At 39.9% G+C, this 22,624-nt stretch overlaps 1 long non-coding RNA gene, 1 other non-coding gene and 1 pseudogene across 2 annotated transcripts; 1 reads left to right on the top strand and 2 right to left on the bottom strand.

Moving 5' to 3' along the window:
• The first annotated feature begins 9,730 nt into the window (after nt 1–9,730).
• On the top strand, nt 9,731–13,537 carry LOC147938604 (uncharacterized). Its single transcript, XR_015564998.1, has 2 exons — nt 9,731–10,986; nt 13,318–13,537. It is a non-coding gene; the product is annotated as an uncharacterized LOC147938604 (long non-coding RNA).
• Nucleotides 13,538–13,924: 387 nt separating this feature from the next.
• Nucleotides 13,925–15,071, bottom strand: LOC109126437 (uncharacterized; annotated as a pseudogene).
• A 5,180-nt stretch (nt 15,072–20,251) lies between these two features.
• On the bottom strand, nt 20,252–20,358 carry LOC147938605 (small nucleolar RNA R71). The gene has a single exon (XR_015567689.1). It is a non-coding gene; the product is annotated as a small nucleolar RNA R71 (small nucleolar RNA).
• Between the last annotated feature and the right edge of the window lie 2,266 nt (nt 20,359–22,624).

Below are 22,624 nucleotides of genomic sequence, written 5' to 3' on the forward strand. Positions count from 1 at the left end.
CAAACCAATAACACTAAACTTTAACGAAGTTTAACAAAATATTGATGTAATAACAACAAATTCTACATAACATTGAAAATCTTTAAAACTCTATTCAAATATCAAACCAATAACCCCCACAAAATGTAACTTAAAGAAGCTGAACAAATGAAATGTCTCAAATAAAAAGATGTGTGTAGATAATTTAGCTTTAGATTAGCAATAATGTATTTTTCTTATATATTAAAAGAAAATAACACATGTTAAAAAAAAAATAGAGTGCCGAATGACAATTTCTCATAACTCTTCTTAAAAAAATGGTACTTTATTATAGTTTAATATATAGTAAATATTGACATCTATAACCGGAAAAATAAGTAATAAAGTTATGGTTGTGATAAAAAAAAATTAGTGAGGAATTTATAAATCGTAAAAACCTAAAATATACAAAATATAGTCTTGTAATATGGAATTCTTTTTCTTTCACAAAAGTAGACTATAGAGATTCTTGCTTTGAAATAATAGTAAACAAAAAGAAAACCAAATATAATTACAGATTTGGTAGACAAAGAGAAAATAAATGAACAATTTTCTAAGTAAATAAATAAGGAATATTAGTGAGGAATTTGTAAATCGTAAAAACTAAAATAGTCAAAATATATTCTTGTTAAATGGATTACTTTTTTAAAACTGAAGTAAACTATAGAAATTTTGCTATCAAATAATACTAAACAATAGAAAAATTAAAGATTTAGTAGAAGAAAATACTCATGCATCTCAATATGTGTTTGTGGTACAGGTAAAGGTAAAATGTGATCGTGGAATCAAGGCAATGAAGAGGAGGATGTTCTAGGGACTCGGTTTGATGTTGTCTGGCATTGCTAGGTTCCTAGAGCTGAGTCATTAGAAACATTGCTAGGCTGCTGGTTTCATGTTTTCTGATGATTGGTTACTGGATTATTGGTTATCTTGTTATTGGATATTGCTTATGCTATAGTATTGGTTTTATTATTGGATATTGCTATTGGTATTGTTATTCTGCTGTTGATTGTGATTGTGGTTAGATGGCTAGTAGGTATGAGACCACTATTTGGAGGTACGTCAGAGGGTCGCAAGCGTATCAGGAGGGACCAGAGAGGGTTAGCTCGTAAGAGTGCCGGGGGTGCAGGGAACCCAAGTGTGGGGTTGCAGCAGGTGGAGCCCAGGGTCGAGATGATCGCTTGGCGGATCTAATTGCGTGCTGTTGGAGCGGTTACCGAGAAGGGTACCAGTGCAGGCTCCAGTTGTACCGCATGTGGTGGGGTGCAGCCGAGGGCTGCGGATGTTGAGGAGTTTCCATCTTATGTTAAGAGGATGAGCAGTTGTAGATGACCGGTATGAGATTATTCTCAAGAGGTATCGAGCCTAGAGAGGCGGATAGGTGGATATATGCAGTTGGAGCAGATATTTTTGCAGCTTGGTGGTTAATCCAGTTGGATATTAGAAGTTGAGTGCGCAGGCGTAACATTGCAATGTTATACTTAGACCACAGGAGGTACTTTTGGTTAGGAGATGTTTATAGTAGTTAAGGATTGTTGCTCCTGAGGGGATGGTGATTCTCCTGAATACCGATAGCTCGAGGGGCTGGGGGCTCTGAGAGTGGCAGAGGGGATTATGTTCCCCTGAGGGGATAAGTTGTTCCCCTGATACCGAGATCTTGGGGATTGTGTTCCAAGAGTGAGACGGTATAACTCGAAGACGCTGGTCTGAGAGTGAGATCGGTACGGCTTGAAGGTTGCGACCTAAGGATGGTGGATTTGGGAGCAAGCAATACCTAGGAAGTGAGTATAAACAACCCGATTGAATGTAGACCTCGAGAGATTGACGGTGGTTTAATATCGGGTTTTAGATGTGTTGACCAATGGGTCAGGGTTTTATGAACCAGAGCGGTTATGAATGTGTGGCTGTTTCGCCAGGATTGTGAGGTCGGTGGTGCTGGAGTCCCGGGAAGGGGAGTTACAGCAGGTCTGAGCCGGGAAAGGCATGTTTGCCAGATACATAAGTTCACGAGAAGCCTTCATGGCAGGATAATCTAATCATTGCGACTATGTTGGATTACGTTCATTTGAGATGGACAGGGTTGCAAGATTCAAGGTTTTGGTAAGCTTGCTGAGGGAGACAAGGCAAGAGGTTTGAGTTGGCGGCTTGCAAAGAATTTGACGCGGTGAATCAGAATGTGCGAACGTATGGTACTTGTTTGTTTTATTACGTTCGTATTGATGATTTGCTGTAGAGAATTGCTAAGCGAAAAGCTAACTTTGTAATAAGCTATCTTGTGGAAGTTTTCCTAAGAAACAAGTTACTAGAGGTTCTTCGATGGACAAGAGATGTTGATATCCGAGTGGTGGTGAGTTGTTGTGGGCATACTTGATTATTTGTCTAGTAGAGTTGGAGAAGCAGCTAGAGGATTGGTTGAGCAGGGGACTCTTTTGTCTTCACACTTCACTGTGGGGAGCGTCGGTGTTCGTCAAGAAGAAAGACGTGGTATGGGTTTATGAGTTTGTGGCGATGTCGTTCGGGTTGACTAACGCGCTAGCAGTGTTTATGAGGTTGATGAACAGCGTGTTTCAGGAGTTTATGGACATGTCTGTCATCATTTTCATCGACGCTATCCTGGTATTTTCTAAGAGTCCTGAAGAGCATGCAGTGCATTTGAGAGCAGTTCTGGAGAAGCTGCGGGAGCAGAAGTTGTTTGCTAAGTTGAGCAAGTGCAGTTTTTGGCAGCAAGAGATGGGTTTCTGGGTCACATTGTTTCTGCAGAGGAAATTTCTGTAGATCCGGAGAAGATTCAGGCTATCAGAGATTGGCCTAGACCGCAGAATGCCACAGAGATCAGGAGTTCCTTGGGTTGGCAGGTTACTACAGGAGAGTTCTGCAGGGTTTTGTAAGCAAGGCACGTCCGATGACTAAGTTGATAGGAAAGGATGTTCATTTTGTTTGGTCACAGGAGTGAGTGGAGGATTTTGCAAGCCTGAAGGAGATGTTGACTACTACGCCAGTGTTGGCTTTGCCTGAGCAGGAGATGGAGTCTCTGGCATGAGAGATCAGTGCGTTAGGGTTGTATGCTGTTTCACAAGAACCGTTGGGTTTGGAAGCAGTTGATAGAGCAGATCTTCTGAGTAGGGTGCGGTTGGCTCAGGAGAAGGATTTGGGGCTGGTGAATGTCTCTAAGGATGTGGATTCAGAGTATCAGGTCTCAGATAATAGTACTATCTTGGTGCACGGTCGGGTTTGTGTGCCCAAGGATGAGGAGTTGAGGCAGGAGATCCTGAGGGAGGCTCATGCGAGCAGGTTTTCTATTCATCCAGGAGCGACTAAGATGTACCGTGATCTCAAGAGGTACTATCACTGGGTTGGGATGAAGAAGGATGTAGCTAGTTGGGTCTCGAGGTGCGATGTGTGTCAGCTAGTGAAGGCTGAGCATCAGGTTCCTGGCGGTTGACTGAAGAGTTTACCCATTCCTGAGTGGAAGTGGGATATAATTACTATGGACTTCGTGGTGGGTTTGCCAGTGTCCAGGACGTTTGATGCTATCTGGGTCATTGTGGACCGGTTGACTAAGTCAGCACATTTTCTGGCCATTAAGAAGACTGATGGAGCAGCGGTCTTAGCTAAGAAGTATGTGAGGGAAATAGTCAGGTTGCATGGGGTGCCAGCAAGTATTGTGTCTGATAGGGATTCTAAGTTCACTTCGGTATTCTGGAAAGCATTTCAGGTAGAGATGGGCACTAAGGTGCATATGAGTACAGCTTATCATCCCCAGACAGATGGACAGTCATAGAGGATGATTCAGACGCTGGAGGATTTGCTGAGGATGTGTGTGTTGGATTGGGGTGGCCATTGGGCAGATCACCTGAACCTGGCAGAGTTTGCTTACAACAACAGTTATCAGGTGAGAATTAAGATGGCTCCTTATGAGGCTTTGTATGGGAGACCATGTCGTACACCGTTATGCTAGACTCAGGTGGGGGAGAGGAGCATGTTCGGGGCAGATTTTGTTCAGGAGACCTCAGAGAAGATACGGGTTCTCAAGCTTAACATGAAGAAAGCTCAGGATAGGCAGAGGAGTTATGCTGATAGGAGGAGGAGAGATCTTGAGTTTCAGGTAGGAGATAGAGTGTACCTCAAGATAGCAATGTTGCAGGGTCCGAACAGGTCATAGACTGAGACTAAGTTGAGTTCGAGGTATGTGGGTCCGTTCAGTGTGATTGAGCGAGTTGGACCAGTGGCATATAGGCTGGAGTTACCTGAGGTTATGCGTGCGTTCCATAAGGTTTTCCATGTGTCTATGTTGTAGAAGTATCTCCGTAAGGATGATCAGTTGTTGGCTAAGATTCCTGCAGATCTTCAGCCTAATATGACTTTGGAGGCGAGATCAATGAGGGTTCTCGAGAGGAGGATTAAGGAACTTCGGAAGAAGAAGGTTCCTTTGATGAGAGTCTTTTGGGACTGTGATGGTGTTGAGGAGCAGACTTGGGAGCCAGAGGCGAGGATGAAGGCAAGGTTTAAGAAGTGGTATGAGAAGCAAGCCGTGACTTGAACTTGTCTTGCCTGATCCCATCTGTAAACCATGGCTGGAGCGGGAATGGAGTATTCCAGCCCATCTCTCTTGTTTACTCGGTCGCTTGGGGTGGTTGGTTGTGCGACTCAGTAACAAGATAAGGCGGTGCTCGGGGTACAAAGTTTCCGTGAGGCGGGGTTTTTGACAAAAGTTTCCTGAAATAGAAGTTTCCAAAAGGGGAAAGTGCTAAATATGGAAAGTTTTACGGGAGTTAGAATTTGTCCATTTTAGCGGTGAAGAGCCTTGGAGGGGCTTGTGTGGCCTTAGTGGCGGACTTTTGAGTCAGTGTGCCCATGTGTGGCGGTCTTTTTAGACATTGTGTGGCCTTTGTGGCGGGCTGTTTAGCCATTGTGTGGCCTTTGTGGCGGGCTGTTTAGCCATTGTGTGGCCTTTGTGGCGGGCTGTTTAGCCAGAGTGCTTGTTTAGGCGGTCCTTCGGGACAGATGGTCTTGGTGGCGGTCCTGTTTAGGACAATTGATTGGCCTTGGTGGCGGTCCTGTTTAGGACATATGTTTGGCCTTGGTGGCGGTCCTGTTTAGGATATTTGTTTGGACTTTGTGGCGGCCCTTGTGGCATGTATATGATCCTTGTGTGGTCATGAGGTATTCCAGTGAGGGGATATATGGTTGGTAGGACGTTGAGATGTTTTACGCGAGCCACGGGAAGGAGACCTAGATAGGGATAGAACTCAGACGTGTTCAGAATTGTTTGCTCGCGACTCTTGGAGGACTTAGGTTCTCCTAGTACTGCCATAATTTGAGACTTTGTGGCTTGGGAATATGGTTGGTATATCGACTTCGGATGACGATCCGGGGGCGCGCTGTAGGGTGGCAACCCGAGAGACGAGTTGGATTTTTTCTTATATATTATGGCATGCGGGTTTAGGCCCGATGAGGAGCCAATATTTTGGCATGCAGACTTAGGTCTTATGAGGAGCCAATAAAAACTCAAGGTTTAGGCCTATAAGAAAAGGAAAGTCCAAAAGTCAAGAGCAAATGACGCCTGGAGCATGAGTCTATCGCCTAGAGGTGACCTTCTGTAGGTCGGTCGGAGGAGTGCAGGCCATGGAGACGGTTGCACGGGAGTCCTTGGCTGATGGTTGTTCGAGATTCGAGGACGAATCTAGATTGGTGGGGGAGAATTGTAACATTCGCGAACCAAAAATTGGTTTTTGGGGATGGGTGTCGATCGACACCAAGGGGGTGTCGGTCGACACCACTAAATTTTGGTTCGACCAGATTGAGTTTTTAATCGATTTGGTTCGGTTTGGTTTTAGGAAACCATTGAACCGGGTTATTTAAACGGGTTTCGACACAAGAAGGGTTTTGGAAAGTTTATTTTGTTGCCGCTTTGATGTTTTTGGAGAGAAAGGAGAGAAAAGCATTGTTCTTGAGATTTTGAAAGAGATTGGTGAGATTTATGGCTGTTCTTGAGAGTTTTTGAGCTAGGAAGGATCTAGAAGCTTGCTAGGAGGGTTAGATTCGTTGCTATTGGTCTTAATCTTCCTGCAAAGAGGTGAGTGCATGACCATGGCTTATCTAAGCTAAGATCTCTAGTTTTTCTGTGATTTGGTGTTTATGTGGTTGTTTCTTTGAGTTCTCTATGGTATTTCGTCGCTGCTATGTATGGGTTTGGCTTCTGGGAATGCATGGAGCGGATTGGAGAAGATTGGAGGCGAAATTTGGAGTTTTTGATTGAAAGAAATCGATGCTCGGCATCGGTGTCGGTCGACACCAACGTGAGGACGGCTCGAGACTTTGGCGAGTGTCGATCGACACCTTGTGGAAGTGTCGGTCGACACAAACTAGGATTTTTCGGAGTATCGGGCATGGTGACGGTCGACACCAGTATGGTGTCGGTCGACACCAGGTTGTTAGTATCGATCGACACCATCTGGTGTCGGTCGACACCCTTCTTTCAGCTACGACAGATGATGTTGCATGCTTTGTATATTGCCTGGTTTGTTTTATTGATTGTTGTTTGTGGCATGTAGAGATCTTATTGCTTGTGTGTATAGCCCAATAGATGGGAGGATTGCCTCACTGAGTGTTTATCAAATACTCATGCATCTCAATATGTGTTTGTGGTGCAGGTAAAGGCAAAGTGTGATCGTGGAATCAAGGCAATGAAGATAAGGATATTCTAGGGACTCGGTTTGATGTTGTCTTTCATTGCTAAGGTTGATAGAGTTGAGTCATTAGAAACATTGCTAGGCTGCTGGTTTCATGTTTTCTGATGATTGGTTATTGGATTATTGGTTATCTTGTTATTGGATATTGCTTATGCTATAGTATTGGTTTTATTATTGGATACTGCTATTGGTATTGTTATTCCACTGTTGATTGTGATTGTGGTTAGGTGGCTAGTGGGTATGAGACCACTATTTGTAGTTTATTTACTATATTATATTTATTATTTATTAAAAAAAAGTTCAAAATGAAAAGACCGACATTTTTCTTTTAATAATAAATAATAAATAATAATATACATAAATCAATATCTAACAAATTATACAATATTTGTCACTTTTCAAACACATGGCCATCAAATCCCAAAATTTTCTCAGCAATTCATGCAAACTAAGCACCAACAATCAATATCTAATGTTCACGAAGTCTTAAACTAACACAAAAGATGCTAATCGAGCTTTTAATCGACTTAATTATGAAGCCATATTATAAATAAGACCAAAATTAATCCAAATACAAAAGAGAGCAGTTTGTTTAACTCAAAAACATCCAAATTCAAAAGTTTATATCCAGTTTAATTCAGTTTTTACGTATAACTGTTTAATATACTAGATATATCATATATTTTTAAATTTTTAAAATTTTTATTATTGATATATTTAAACTTGATAAAAATACAATATTATAAATATTTAATTTATAATAAGTAAAAATACCACAAGATGAATGATGCGGCAGAAAGTGTTAGATCGACATTAATATAAATTTAAAATAACATCACCCATATTAAGCCATTACTAGTGCCAAATAAGTTTGAATTGATTAAGATGGTGTATAATAAAAAAAGTTTCTACGGTGTAGCGCATATTATCATAGTTAGTGGTTATAGTGTCAGTCATGCATATTTATTTTTAAAAGTAATAATGAAATTATGTTATTAGTTTGTAATGTGCGTACGAAGTAGTGTACTGTGTACATATTCATAGGAAAATAATGTGTGCGAGAATTTTAACATTAATGCTTCAATTTGGTCAGTGTGATTAATATATACAAGTATGTTAGGATGGTTTTGTCCATCATCCCTACTATATTATTTTGGAAGTACATTATTTATTTTTGTAGACTATATAATAGATATAAAGATGATTTTTTTAGTTATAATAACTTATGACATTCATAATTTAGGTGTATCATCATAATATACGGGTTAGTTTGATTTTTGGTAATTAGGGATATTATAAATTTAGTTAATTATAGTAACATATAAAATCAATTATAGGTAACATTTAAAAGATAAAGAAATCTCTCAACCTAATTAAAACAAAAATATATGATTTTTCTTTCATTTTTATTTGATTTTTTAGTTGAATAATTATATAATATATTTAGTTAATAAACTTTATGATTTTTTTCTGCATATGATATAATTTAAATTTTTTTAAAACGGATATATATTGCTCAACTGATGAATAAAAAAATGTATAAGATATTTTACATCACCTAAGATCATCTCCAATGATTTCCCCTATTTTGTTTCCCTATAATAGAAGTGAGTTTTGCTCAAATTGTTTTCTCTATTTTTTCCTATTCCAAATAGATATTACTTTTATTTTACAATTAACATTTTTTTATTTATAAAAATTGCAAACTAACCTATTTACTCTAAATTTTATAACACTTTCATAAAATTATTATTTTACTTAAATTAACTATTTATTATTATAAAGAACATCACATCATACAAAAATTATAAAATATACTAGATTTTTAACCATCAGCATTTGTGTATTTTCTCACAAATAATCAATTAATGCATTTCGAAGTGAAAAATAAGCTTCTTTATCTTTTCTTTTTCTAAATCGACCTAGAAACTACTCCTGCAAACAAATGTCATCATCTTCTGTTATTTGGACCGCTGGAAGTGTGTAACATCCACGAACCAATAAGTCGGTTATGAGTGTGGGTGTTGATCGACACCAAGAGGGTGTGTCGATCGACACCAGCAATTCCGGTTCGACCGGGTTGATTTAATGTGACATTTTGGTTCGGTTTGGTTCAATTAGAAATCTCTAACCGAGATATTTAAGTGGAAATCGACATGAGGGTTTGGAGGAGCCGCTTATTGTCGTTTTCAGAGAGAAATAGAGGGAGAAAAGAGTGAGCTTGAGTTTTGAGAGATTTTGAGAGTTTTGGTGCTTGTCCTTGGAGAGTTGTTGCTGTGGAGCGAAGATCTTTTGCTAGAAACAAAGGAGAAGCCTTCCAAGGTGTTGGATTCGTTGCTGTGTGTTAGAAACTTCCTGTAAAGAGGTGAGTGCATGACCATGGCTGATCTAAGCCTGAGAACCTTTTGTTTTGCTTATTTTGTGGCTGTTTGTGTTGTTTTCTTGTATGTTTGAGACGACCCCACCCGGATTCCCAATCGCACACAGGATCCACGGGAAACGATCTCACCGAAATCACATAATTTTGACGAGACAACCGGCATAGAAATCGCTCTTTACAAAAACTCCCACAAATACACCAAACCCACCTCATCTAGTTACTGAGTCGCACAACCAACCACCCCTAGCGACCGAGTAACAAGAAAGGTGGGCTGAAATATTTGATTCCGTCCAGCCATGGAAAACACTTCCCCACGAATACTCCAATTCACTATCAACTCCTCTAGTGTCGAACGGCACCTCCACCTGGTGTCGAATGTCACCCATCGCACCACTTGCGAACCAACACACACCGACGCTCACGGCATGTAACACCCGTGTCCCGAAATAAATGGAAAATTTTGTGTGTATGTCGAGAATTGGACTGAAGCCGGTTTAATTTTAGTTGGTTTATTAAGTTGGTTGAGTTATTAATTAAATTAGAACTGGTTTAGCTAAATTTTGGTTTAATCGAATTAAACCAAGGAAACCTTATCGTTCCCTTTAAAGAAAAATGGTCTACGCCTATTTTTCTTCTCCTCACGTTGGGTCGATGGTCGTCGCCACCATAGAGATAGAAGGAGAGAGAGAAGCTCGATGGTGGTAAGAGGAAGGGAGGGGATGAGTTCGGTTTTGGGGTTAGAGAAAGAGTTGAACTATGGGTCGTGAAAGGAGAGAGGGGCGAGGTGGTGTTGGCGTGTGATGAAGAGGGGATCGAGACTGGACCCTCGTTGCCTACAGCTTGTGCCGTCGTGTGTAACGTTTTCACCGGAGAGTAAACCGGTGATGCCGAGAAAGGTTAATGGCTTAGCTCGATTGTGTTGTCGTTGTGGTTTGTTATGTTGAATATTGAATCAGGAGCATAAATCAACTGAACTAGAAATCTCTGCATAATGAAAGTCTAGAACCGGAAGCTTATTTTTCGTGGAATTGAGGGTGGTAGACTTGTGTGGCTGATGTTCATGTGTCGTGTAGTGGAGGTGGTTCGTGAGTTTTGTTGGTTGGTTTAGAAGTTGTTATTAAACCAAACCCGATTAGGTTATCAGAGTGTTTGTGGTTGTTGTGGTACAGTTTTCAGTGAGATGTGGTTGTTATAGAAAAGTGAGGGAAAGGGGAAGAGAAGAGAGAGAGAGCCATGATGAGAGGAGAGAGAAGTTACATTCCGGAGATGGTGCAAACCATTGATGGATCTGGTTAGTCCTACCATGGCTGTGGGAAGCTTCTTTGGTGGTGGAAGAACAAGGCCGGAGTAAATAGTACTGAAGAAGAGTAAGAGAGTGGAAGAAGGTTAGAGATAAAGGCAGTGTGGAGGAGCCGACTTTGGAGGCTCGTCGGCGCCAGATCCGACATTGGTTTGGAAAGATAATGTTATTGGCGTGATCTCCAACAAGCCAAGAGCGTATAGCAATCGGCGGATTCTTATTTGGAGCTAAATTGAAGGAGTTATGCTCGTGACTTCCTGGACAAGTAATAACTGGAAAGGTGACTGCTGCGAAATGGTGCAATTTATGCTAAGTATGGAACATGTGCGTTTCTGAGTTCCGGTTTTGCGAGGATGATTCCCGTCTAACCAGATGGAATCAGCTCACGATTTAAGAGTCTATGGAAAGGTCTCTCTGTCTATAAACTATAGCTGCTGACGGAGCTTGATTTGGGGTTATAATCAGGAAGTTATGGACGTTTCTTTCTGGTCCAGTAATTGCAGATAGAAACAGTTCGTGTAGGCCTCGAATGGGAAATCAAAACTTGTTCGATCTCCACGAAATTTAGTACAGAGCTGCATTAAACTACTGGCTAGGTATTGAACGGTGGGATTGCGTTTCTAACAGTTAGTTTGTGCTTTATTTGAGTAATTACATAATCTTTTTTATGGATTGAATTATGTTGAGTTGTGTTGTTGATTGAACCAACAAGCTCGGTTTGACCTGGAACCTCCATAAGCTTATGGAGCAAGGTCATTGTGGTTGTAGAACCAATTTAGAGCTCAAGAGTGTCGGGTTAAAGCTAAGACGGTGAATTGATGGATTCATCGGAGAAGTGTTTTCCGTGGCTGGACGGAATAAAGTATTCCAGCCCACCTCTATTGTTACTCGGTCGCTAGGGATGGTTGGTTGTGCGACTCAGTAACTAGATGAGGTGGTGTTTGGAATACATGCTTAAGTGGTTTGTTCGGGTGAATCACGAAATGGCCAGTTGGAGGAGTAATCGGAGTCTAAAAATGTAAAATGCTTGTGGAGCTGAAGTACGTTTTAATGATTTCTGTTAGTAGCTGCAGAGTATGAAATAGTTTGCTTTAGCTAGTATTTGTGGAACTTTTTGTAAGAAGCAGTTAATGCCGGTTGTCTTGTCGGAATTATGGGGTTCTGGTGAGATTGTTTCCCATGTGTTCGGTGTTAGGATTGGGAATCCGGGTGCGGTTGTTTCACGACATCACTTCCATCGATCTCCCCTTATCCAAACCTAACTCCAGCTGTCCTCCTAGGACCCAAACACACAACAACAACATGCTGGTATCGCTCGAATCCCCAACAATGCCACAACATATCCATAGAAAACGTCTATGTTAAACTTTAGCTAATTCACAAACTAACCGTTTATTCCACAAATCCACCATTGGATATGGAGCCTGTAGCACCAAGAAGCTCCCCACCACATTTCAGCCAAATTGGACTCTGTTTCATCCTCCAAACGTTGCTCCGAAGTAGCCATATCGGACCAGTTCTCGATGTGTGTCTGTAGGTGTTGGTGTCGACTGACACCACCATGGTGTCGAACGACACCAACCCATAAATCACAAACAGAGCCTCCATTCAAGCTCTCTTTCACGACAAACCCCTAAACCTTCACAACCATCGATTCCCTAATCAAATAAACACCAAACAACATGACTTACCTAGATAATAATTAGGAAAGAGCCTCCTTGTCTCTCTCAATCCACCACCAAATAATCACATCCTTCCCCACACACATATAGATGATAGATCTTCCTTCTCCTTTTCTTAACTCTCGTCAAGGCTCTCTTTGCTCTCAACATCAAACTCACCACCTTTCCTTTTCTCTCGCAAAAGCGACGAAAACCAACCCCCTCTGAAAATAGGCTGCTCGTGCCTTTTAAAACGAGACTTAGGATTTCCAAACCAAATCAAGCTAAACCGATTGATTTTGAAATAAACCGAACAACCACCAATTTAGTGGTGTCGACCGACACCCTCCTTGGTGTCGATCGACACCCACCCAAAATTGGGTTCGGATGTTACAATGTTTGTGGTTGGTTGTTGGTTCCCTTGAGTTTCCAGGACCTTTGGTTGAGTTTCTGACGATTTGAAGGTTTTGGGAAGCGGATCTACGTCTTCAGCTTCGAGCAGAATGTGTCTGTGGAGCCGGTGTCGATCGACACCAGGTGGGTGTCGATCGACACCTAGGTGTTGACGGTGCAGAGACTTTGCGAGGGTCGGACCGAGGGTTTCCAGGTCGAGGAGAGGTGTCAGTCGACACCAAGAGGTGATGTCGGTCGACACTAAGTGGAGTGTATTGAAACCATGATTTTGAAGAATTTTATGGGATTTAGAAAATTTGGAATTTTGATAGATTTTAGGGAAGTTGATATGATTTATAGTGAAAATCTTTCAAATCCCACCTAAAACCTTGAGATTTAGATTTCTGTATTTTTAACTAAACAAATCCTCTCAAATCCTCCAAATCCCTAAAACTTATTAAAATCCAAATCCACAAACCGTTTTGAATAACAGTGGATTTTTAAGTAGATTTTTAAATCATCAATTCAATAACAGTGGATTTCCTGAGACTTTTTAAAATCCATAATTGAATAACATAGGATTTGTAAATTTTAGACAAATCATTTAAAATGTTAAGTTGAATACACCCCTCTAAGAAGGAGTGTCGATCTACATTGAGAGACAGTATCGGTCGACAACATGAGCCAGTGTCGGTCGACACCAATCTTTTTCAGCAGTGGCTGATACTTGTTTCCTTTGTTTGTTTGTGTTTGTTTGTTGCTTGTTTAACATTGGAATCTCAGTTGCTTGTCTGTGTATAGCCCAGTGATGGGAGAATTGCCTCACTGAGTGTTTATAAAATACTCACGCATCTCATATGTGTTGTGGTGCAGGTAAATGCAAAGTATTATCGTGGAATCAGGGCTATGAAGAGGAGGATGTTCTAGAGGCTCGGTTGTTTGCTTTGTGTCTTTTTTAGGATGCTAGAGTGGAACTTAGTGGTATAGAACGAATGTTAGGATTGCTGGTTTTATGATTTGTTTTATGTTTTGAATTATTGCTGGAATGATGTTATGTTTGATGATTGGTTTATGGGATTTTATTTTTTGGTTATCCGCTGTTATTTTTTTTGGTAGGTTGCTAGTGAGTATGAGATCACTAGAGTAAATCCCCTATATATTAATAGAGAAGCACTTTCACACAAAAAACTGAGGTGTCGCGCTCACAGAGCTCCTATACCTTTTTTAATAAATGCTCTTACTTTTCATTATTATTTACATACATATGCCATTGGAATATTATGAGGCAATATATATTTTTTTTTTAATTTTACCTTTCCATTAATAAAAAGAAAGTCTTTAATACAAGGCAAAAGCCCAAGACGGCCGCAGGCCCAACAAAAAAAATAAAAAGATACAAGCTTACCTAAAGCTTACCCGTAGGTGACTTCACCCTGTTGCCAAAAAAACGGTTGCGGAAATGAACTGCAGAGACAAGAGGTCACAAGAAGAGGCTGAACCATGTAATTAGCAAGGTTTGGTTTTGAGTCTGGTGGAGCGTATAGATGGAAAGAGGCAAAAGACGAGCTCGGATGAGAGTTTGAATCTCCTTGATAATGACTGTGGCGGGTTTGGACTGAGCAGAGTGAATTTGCTGATTCCGCTCCTTCCATATATGATAGATTGAAGCTTGGAAAGCGAGCTTTAGGATTGTAGCTAAGTTACCATTTGATGAGGCAGAGTGAATCCATAGGAGGCAAGGCATGAACTGAGTAGGAGGGGACACCCGTGCCCTGATAGTGAAGAAGGTCCATATTGAAGCACTGTACTCACACTGGAAGAACAGATGGTCCCTGGACTCAGGGTGAGTATCGCACAGGGGACAAAGTGCAGGAACATTTAGCCCCCAGTTCCGCAATCTGTCTCTTGTGTGAAGACGGTTCCACGCCGCAACCCAGCAGATAAACGCATGTTTGGGGATTCTGTGTTTGAACCAGACTGACTTGTGCCAAGGAACTCGATTTCCAGGGGGGGTTTAGTGCTAACCATGTCTTGCTCGTGGAAAACATGTCAGAAGGGGGACTCTGATTAGTCTTCCATAGGTAAGTATCATCGTGTTGGCACTGAAGCATCTCCCCAGGATCAGGAAGAATAGATTTGATCATGACAACGACCTGATTTCTACTTCGACTGGTAGCAACCCACCAATCCTGTCCCCGGATGGCATCACGTACAACAGCATGCAAAGGCAACCCGACAATCTGAGGGGCGTTAGGACCTGTAAGATCGAGGAGAGGCCCCAAGCCGGTCCAGTTGTCATACCAAAAGCTTGCAGTCTCTCCTGAGCCCACAACACAGACAATGAAAGATTTTGCAAGAGGTCTTAACTTGCACAACCTCCTCCAAATCCAGCTACCTGTCGAAGCAGGATTTAGATCCCAGAAGTTCCAGTTCCGGATGAGGTTCCGTCGAACCCAGTCGCAGTAAAAAGTAACCAAATGAGCTTCAATGCAAGGACTTTATTCCAAGAGGTTAATCTTCTGAGGCCCAACCCTCCACATTCTTTAGAGGTGCAAACAATCTCCCAAGAAAATCTTTGCGCCTCGAGCAGAGTTTGGAGCTCCATTCCAAAGAAATGCATTACACATTTGTTCAAGCTTTGAAAGGCATTGGTTGGGAAGGATGAAGACCGAAGTCTAGAAGTTGATGGTAGAGTATATGACTGATTTGAGAAGCTGAAGCCTACCCGCGAAGGAGAGGTGTCTGACTGTCCAAGAGGAGAACTTTTTATTTATTCTGTCGATCAGATTATGAGCCAATATTTTTCTATTAGTTTTTAAAAATGAAAGATTTAATCAACTATTAAATCCGAAAATGTATTTAATTATCATTTTTATAATCTATTTACTTATTAAAAATAAATTACATTTCACAAACAAGAAAAAAATATTCATTTATTTACCACTTTTATCGTTTTCTCATTGCATTTTTAAACTTAGGATTAGTTTAAATTAAATCGATTAGTCTAAAAATATTGGTTTATCTATTTAATGGTATAGTAATATATATAATAATGTGAAACATAAAATATATGAATTTGAGATTTAGAAACACAAAAAAACATCAAAACTTTCTACACCACCTTAAATTCTTTTCCAACTTTAAATATTTCACGGGGTGAAACGTATTTTACAAAAAATAAATGCAAATTTAAATAAACAAACAAAACATTACTTACATATTTTGTTATATACAAACGAATCTTAAATTTCAAATAATAATTTTACTCATAATATTTTATTTAAATCGATTTATCCCACATTATGTGCGGGTTGGTACCTAGAAGGATATTAACAAAAAAAAAACAGGTCGGATTGTTTCAAGGTGGAACTTCGATTATCAACGTTTTGGAAGAAGGAAACAAGCAATTTTTAGAGTAGTTGAAGATGGCAAGTGAACAAAGACAACAACAGTTGGGGATTCAAAGTAAATATTTTGCTTTGAAAGAGCTAAAAGAAGAAAACAAAATTTTATTTTGTGACTTGAATACTCTACATCCAAATGTTCATGGATATTTTGAGGCTGAACAAGCACGGATTATAAAAAAGTAGAATGATCAACACCAAAACCAACAAGCTCCTCCTCCATCTACTTCGTTTGGTTCGTTTGGACAATATTTTAGCGATATTGGCCGATCCCAAAGTAATTTACCAAATTATTAAGTTATTCGTTTTTGTTATATTAAAATAATTATTATAAAATGAACAAAAATAAAATTTATTATATATATATAAATATTTATAAGATTTTATATTATTATCTTTTGCAAATGGTAGTCTTGATATTTTAGAATAAATATTTATACTAAAAATTCTAAAATTTATATTATTAGTTCTTAAAAATACTTATTTTGTTTATTTTGGTCATAAACAAAAGAATTTAAAGATTAAAAATATTACTTTGCAAATAAAATAGTTCACCTCTATTTATAGAGAAAAAAAATAGAGTTCTCGTATATATAGAGAAAAAAATAGCAATCTCTATTATAGAGGTGAAAATAGAGATGGATTGGAACATAATATTCTTCTATAATAGAGTTCAGGGACAAAAATAGAGGTGGATTGGAGATGCTCTAAGAAAACTAGACAAATATTCAAAGTCATAATATAAAAAAGAGACCAAAATTGATTCTATTATCTCAGTTTATTGATCCTTCCACGCATACTTGGTGTCGGGATCGGCTCATTGAGCATTTCGATCATGTGGATGTTTTTTTTTATTCAGGCTATTCCGCTGAGTAGTTGTCCGCAAGCGGATTCCTTTGGATGGCATTTTACAAAGTCTGGTAAATATACGGTTAAATCAGGGTATAACACAGCGCGGTTTGGTATCCCTAGCACTTTCAAAGCTCTTGGGTCGGGACCAGATATCACCCCTCTTCTCGCTGGGGTTTGGAAAGTTCAGTGTCCACCTAAGATAAAACATTTTATATGGCAAGTTCTCACTGGCTGTATTTCTGTTTCAGCGAACCTGAAACGGCGGGGGTTTGCTTGTGATGTCGGATGTTCGAGATGTTGGGCGGAGGAGGAAACGATTAATCATGCTATTTTTGTCTGTCCGCCAGCACGTCAGGTTTGGGCTCTGGCCCATGTACTGGTGGGTCCTCAGAATTTTCCGATAGAGTCTATCTACTCTAATGTAGATCATTTTCTAGGGCGTAATAATCCGGGTTCACAGGTTGAGTCTTTCCCTTGGCTCATGTGGTACATTTGGAAAGCAAGAAATGCTAAGGTTTTTGAAAATCAGGTGGATCATCCTGATGAAGTGGTGCGGTTGGCGGAAGGGGATGCGTCCTCTTGGTTTCAGGCTCAGGCGGAAGCCGGGGATTTGGAGTGCCCATCCACTCTTTCCTTCTCTCCTCCTACGTCTCAGGGGAGTAATTTTTCTCTTCCTTTGGTTTACTCGGGGTATCGATGCTTTGTTGACAGCTCTTGGAAAGAGTCTGATTGTTTTTCAGGTGCAGGATGGTGTTGTACTTCTGTACAGAGAGAGTCCCCGCTACTCGGAGCTACCAACTACAGGCGCAGTCTTTCCCTGCTTCACGCTGAAGTTGAAGCTTTTCTGTGGGCCATGCGATGTATGATTGGCCATGATTTCCGGGATGGGACTTTCATTACGGACTGTTCCGACTTGGTGAAGTTGGTGTCTTCTCCTCACGACTAGCCGGCCTTTGTACCATACTTAGACGACATAAAGATGGACAGGGAGGAGTTATCTTCTTTTTCTTTGATTTATGTTTCTCGTAACGCTAATGTTAGGGCGGATTCCTTGGCACGCCAAGCACACGCAAGTCTGCACCATATATTGTTTGTAAACAATTTCCCTCCAAATTGGCTCGTTTGAGCTAATTCTTTTGTTGAAAAAAAAAGAGACCAAAATGATTCTGAATACAAATGAGCAGGAACCTTGATTTATCAAACTTTGAATTTTAAAAGTTTTATGTGGTTTATTACGGTTTTTATTCTAAAGAATTTTAACCTTTAAAAACTTTAAAATTTTCAAATGTCTAAAATTTAAAAAAAAATTAAAGATTATAAATATTTCAATTTTTAAAATATTTAAATTTTATAAAACAACGTTTAAGATATAAAGTTTAAATATTATAAATATTTCAATTTCTAGAAGATAAACTTCATTAAAACATTAAAATTTAATAATATTGATATATCATGGTTTTTGTGGTTTTTAACCATGATATAAAGAGTCTTTAGAGTCTTTTGATTTATTTTCTAGGATGTTTTGAGTCTTTACAGGTTTTCTAGGATTTTGGCATGAAAGGAGCAAAATGAAGCAATTAGAGAGATTTTGGAGCAATTCATCAAGGAAGAGAAGTTGGTGTCGATCGACACTGCCTTAGCATCGATTGACACCCTTGTTTGTCTACAAGAAAAGCCAAATTTGGAAGTTTTACAAAGTTGCCCAAAGTTTTCCATATTTGCAATATTAGCTCCTGACGTGTTTTAGGACATATAAATAGTATTTTTAGGTTTTCCAAACCATTAAGTTGTATTCTATCAAGTTTTAATTTTCCTGCAACCTGAGAGATTTTTGAGAGCTATTGGAGAGAGATATGAACTCTTTGAAAGAAGACTTTCTAAACTCCTTCTTACTCTTTTTAATTTCAATTGCTTATTATTCAGAAAGATGTTTTGTTCTTCATTGATTATGTCTGAGTAGTTTGCTTGTTAGGTTTAGGGTTTTTCATAGGGTTTTTATGAATTATTAGATCTGTTTATTTAGGATTCATTTTCTTGCTAGATCTTCATCATAGGTTGTTCTTCATATTAATCCTTGATTGGCTATCTAGAATTAATAACCTAGAAAAATAAATTGATATGAGAATATAATTGATTTTCCTGAAAAAACCTTTTGATGAGCAAAATTACTTCTTGCAAAGAGATTTGATTTAGTAATTTTGTGATTAATCTAAACCTGTTTTTAAAGCTGATTTTTAACCTAGAATTTTACAAAGAGATTTGGATTTTCTGGTTTTGAATTTAGATAATATTTGCATTGAGAACTGATTTATTTTACAAAAGTGTTTAGAGTTCTAGATCTGTTCTTAATTGTCTGAATCATAATTTATTGATTGATTTAATATTTCATAATTTCCTGAGAAATTCCCTAAGCCTAGCTTTTTGATATTCTGAATTTACAACAGTTTTTATTTAATATTTTGCATTGCTTTTATTTTAATTCAAATTAATCTGTTTAGCTTAATTATAAAACTCTATAATTTATTGTGTAGTCATGAGTCCTTGTGGAATTCGACCCCTAAGTACTGCAGTGATCTCTTAATTTGAGAGAGTAGCTCTAGGGTAAATTTGAGCATATCAAATTTTGGCGCCGTTGTCGGGGACTCTTTGATCTACCATTAGATTTGAGTTTTTAATTTTGTCTAAATTTTTCTTTTTATTTTCTACTTACACGTTTTTGTTTTTCTTCTCTTTGGTGTTTCAGGTGCATGCCTCCTAGACCTCACACAAGGAGCAACAAGATTGGTCCTACTATGAATCTTACGAACCAAGAGTTGGGAAAACTTGAGCGTGAGAACATAAAAGCAACCAAATCCTTGAAGATGGTTAACCCAATCATTCTGATGCGAGATGAGGATGGTGCTTTAAGGGATCAAGAGGGCCACTTGCGCAATGAGCTAGGCCAGAAGCTTGATGCAGAAGGCAATGTGATTGCTGAACCTGTTGTCAACGAGCAGGCTGTCGTGAACCAGCAAGCTGGTGTCGTTGATGAGCCAAACCTTGGTGTCGATCGACACCAACAAGGGGGTGTCGATCGACACCAACAAGGGGGTGTCGATCGACACCCACCTGCAGTAGAAGTACATGGAGCTGCCAACCACGTCCAGAACCCAGTTCGAAAACAGGATCAAAACCGAGATCTGATCAGGACCATTGCTTACTACAACTGGGCTGATCTTGTGTATGAGAACCGGTCTGCAATTGTTCCTCCACCATTCCAGAGGAATGATTTTGAGTTGAAACCTGCTTACTTTCAACTGGCTGGGCAGAGACCTTTCTCTAACCTGCTCCATGAGAAGCCTTTGGACCACATTGAGCACTTTGAGGATCTTGTGACCAGTATCAAGGCTAATGGAGTGACTGAGGACTTCATATTCTGCAAGCTCTTCCCATACTCACTTGCAGGAGAGGCATCTCAGTGGTTGAAGCAATTGCCAGCTGGATCTTTGACAAATTGGCATGATATCAAGGTGGCTTTCCTCAACCATTTCTATGATGATGCAATGTCAGATGAGCTGAGAGTCAAGATCCGTTCATTCAAGCAAGGACATGATGAAGCTTTCAAGGCAGCTTGGGTGAGGTTCAAAGCTTATCAAAGGGACTGTCCACACCATGGTTTTTCAAGGGTACAACTATTGAGTATCTTCTTTAGAGGGTGTGATTGGAAGTATCAGTTAGCTTTGGATGCTGCAAGTCATGGGAACTTCAAGACAAGATTTCCCGAAAGAAGTCAGTCCAATTTGCTGCTGAAGTTGAGACATTTGAGCCAGAGCCAGAGAATACAGAGGAGAATGTCAACTATGTGTATGGAGCTGGGTATCAGGGACAAAGATTCGGTAATCAGCAAGGCAACAGACCTTACAATGGTGACAAGAAGCAGCAACAGAACAATGGCTATACAAGGACCTATGGGAACTCATCCTATCAGAGTCCACCTCCTAAGAATTCTTCAGAAAGTAGAATGGAAGCCATGCTTGAGCAGCTTTTGCAAGGACATGAGCAATTGACAGTGACATTCAATGGGAAGATTGACAATGTCTACACTGAGCTGAATGGAAAGATTGAAGCATTGAACATTCATGTCAAGAAGTTGGAGAATCAGGTTATTCAGACTGTTGGGTCTGTCAAACGACAAGAGGGTTTTCTTCCTGGAAGAACTGAGTCAAACCCCAAGCATGCTTGTAATGCCATATCTGTGAGAGATGAAGATGCTGTTGAAATTGCTTCTGCCGAACTGGGTGAAAAATCGACCAAATCCTCGACTTCAGATGATGGTGTCGATCGACACCACCTGGGTGTTGGTCGACACTCATCCCAGACGAGCCCAGAAACCGCAAAATCTCATGTTCCAGTAGTTGAAAGGGTGTACCAACCTAAGGCTCCTTTTCCTAAGCCTAGGAGGTCTAAGCAGGAGCTTGAGGAAGCTAGATGCAAGGCTATGATGGACAAGGTGATGATTGAGATGCCTTTGATTGATGCAGTAAAGCTTTCACCACCACTTAGACGTTATGTCAAGAGAATGGTATCGAATGGTTTGAGCCCTGAGGAAGGAGCACTGCTTACTAAGGATGTCAGTGCGATTCTGTTAAACTAGCCTCCACAGAGAAAGAAGGGAAAGAAGCAGGAGTTGGTTGTTTCTAAGGAAGTGAGTGCAATCATTCAATGTAGGACTGCAGAGAAGTTACCAGATCCTGGAAGCTTTGTATTTGATTGCTCTAACTCCACAGGAAGGTTTGCACACTCACTTTGTGACCTTGGTTCTAGCATCAACTTGATGCCACATTCTGTTGCTGTGAGACTAGGGATGACAGAATTCAAGCCAACTCAGATTTCTCTAATCCTAGCTGATAGATCCCGAAGAATTCATGAAGGTGTTTTAGAGGATATTCCAATTAAGGTTGGGAACTTCATGATTCCCACTGACTTTGTGGTGCTGAAGTATGATCAAGAGCCTAAAGATCCTCTCATCTTAGGAAGATCTTTCTTGGCTACAGCTGGTGCCACCATAGATGTGCAGAAGGGACACATAACACTGAATGTGGATGGATTGAGTATGAATTTTGAGATGGATAAGCGGAGGAGGGCTCCTACTATTGATGGACATAATTTTTCTGTTGAGAAGGTTGCTGCAACTCGAGCATCAGGCTCAGTGTCGATCGACACTACCACTGTGTCGATCGACACCCCTCCACGACTGAGACAGAACAACTCCAAGACCGATGCTCCAAGTCAGAAACCTGTTCCCAAACAGAAGAGTCACCACTCCACACTCCAGAGTCCTCTGGTAAGGCAAAGGTATGCATCTTCTTTACCTAAACTTCCTCCTATCATCAATAAGACCATCAAAGATACAAAAACTGTTTTGCAGTTAACCAAGCCACGAGATTATCGTAGAGTGCTTGTTTCTTCTGTTGATAATTTTGCAGGACATAAGAGAAGCAAACCCATCCCTACATCCCGCCCTGGTCCTGTTCCTCGCATACTAGGCAAGCCTTATGCACCTAAAGCTTATACACCACCTTGGATGAAGAGGTCATTCTCTCAAAAGCATTCAATGCCATGTTCTGATCCACCGGATGCTTGAGCTTCAGCAAAGTCAAGCTAATGACTGAAAACAATCGCTTAGTAGGAGGAAACCCACTTCTAGGATTTTCTTTTCCTTTTGAGTTATTTTTTTGTTTTTGCATTGAGTCAGTTTATATTTGGATTTGTATGAAATTATGAACTATCTATCTATCATGTTGCTTTTAACTTGTGTTTGAGTACTTCTTAGCAGAAATATCATCCAAGGATTGACTGCTCAACACAATCCAACTGCAACTGACTAAAGATTTCTCGCCCATGTCTCTGTTCGCAGAGGGTGTCGATCGACACCTATATGGCAT

Source organism: Camelina sativa, chromosome 9, assembly GCF_030686135.1.
Source record: "Camelina sativa cultivar CO46 ecotype springtype chromosome 9, ASM3068613v1".
NCBI classification, from domain to species: Eukaryota; Viridiplantae; Streptophyta; class Magnoliopsida; order Brassicales; family Brassicaceae; genus Camelina; species Camelina sativa.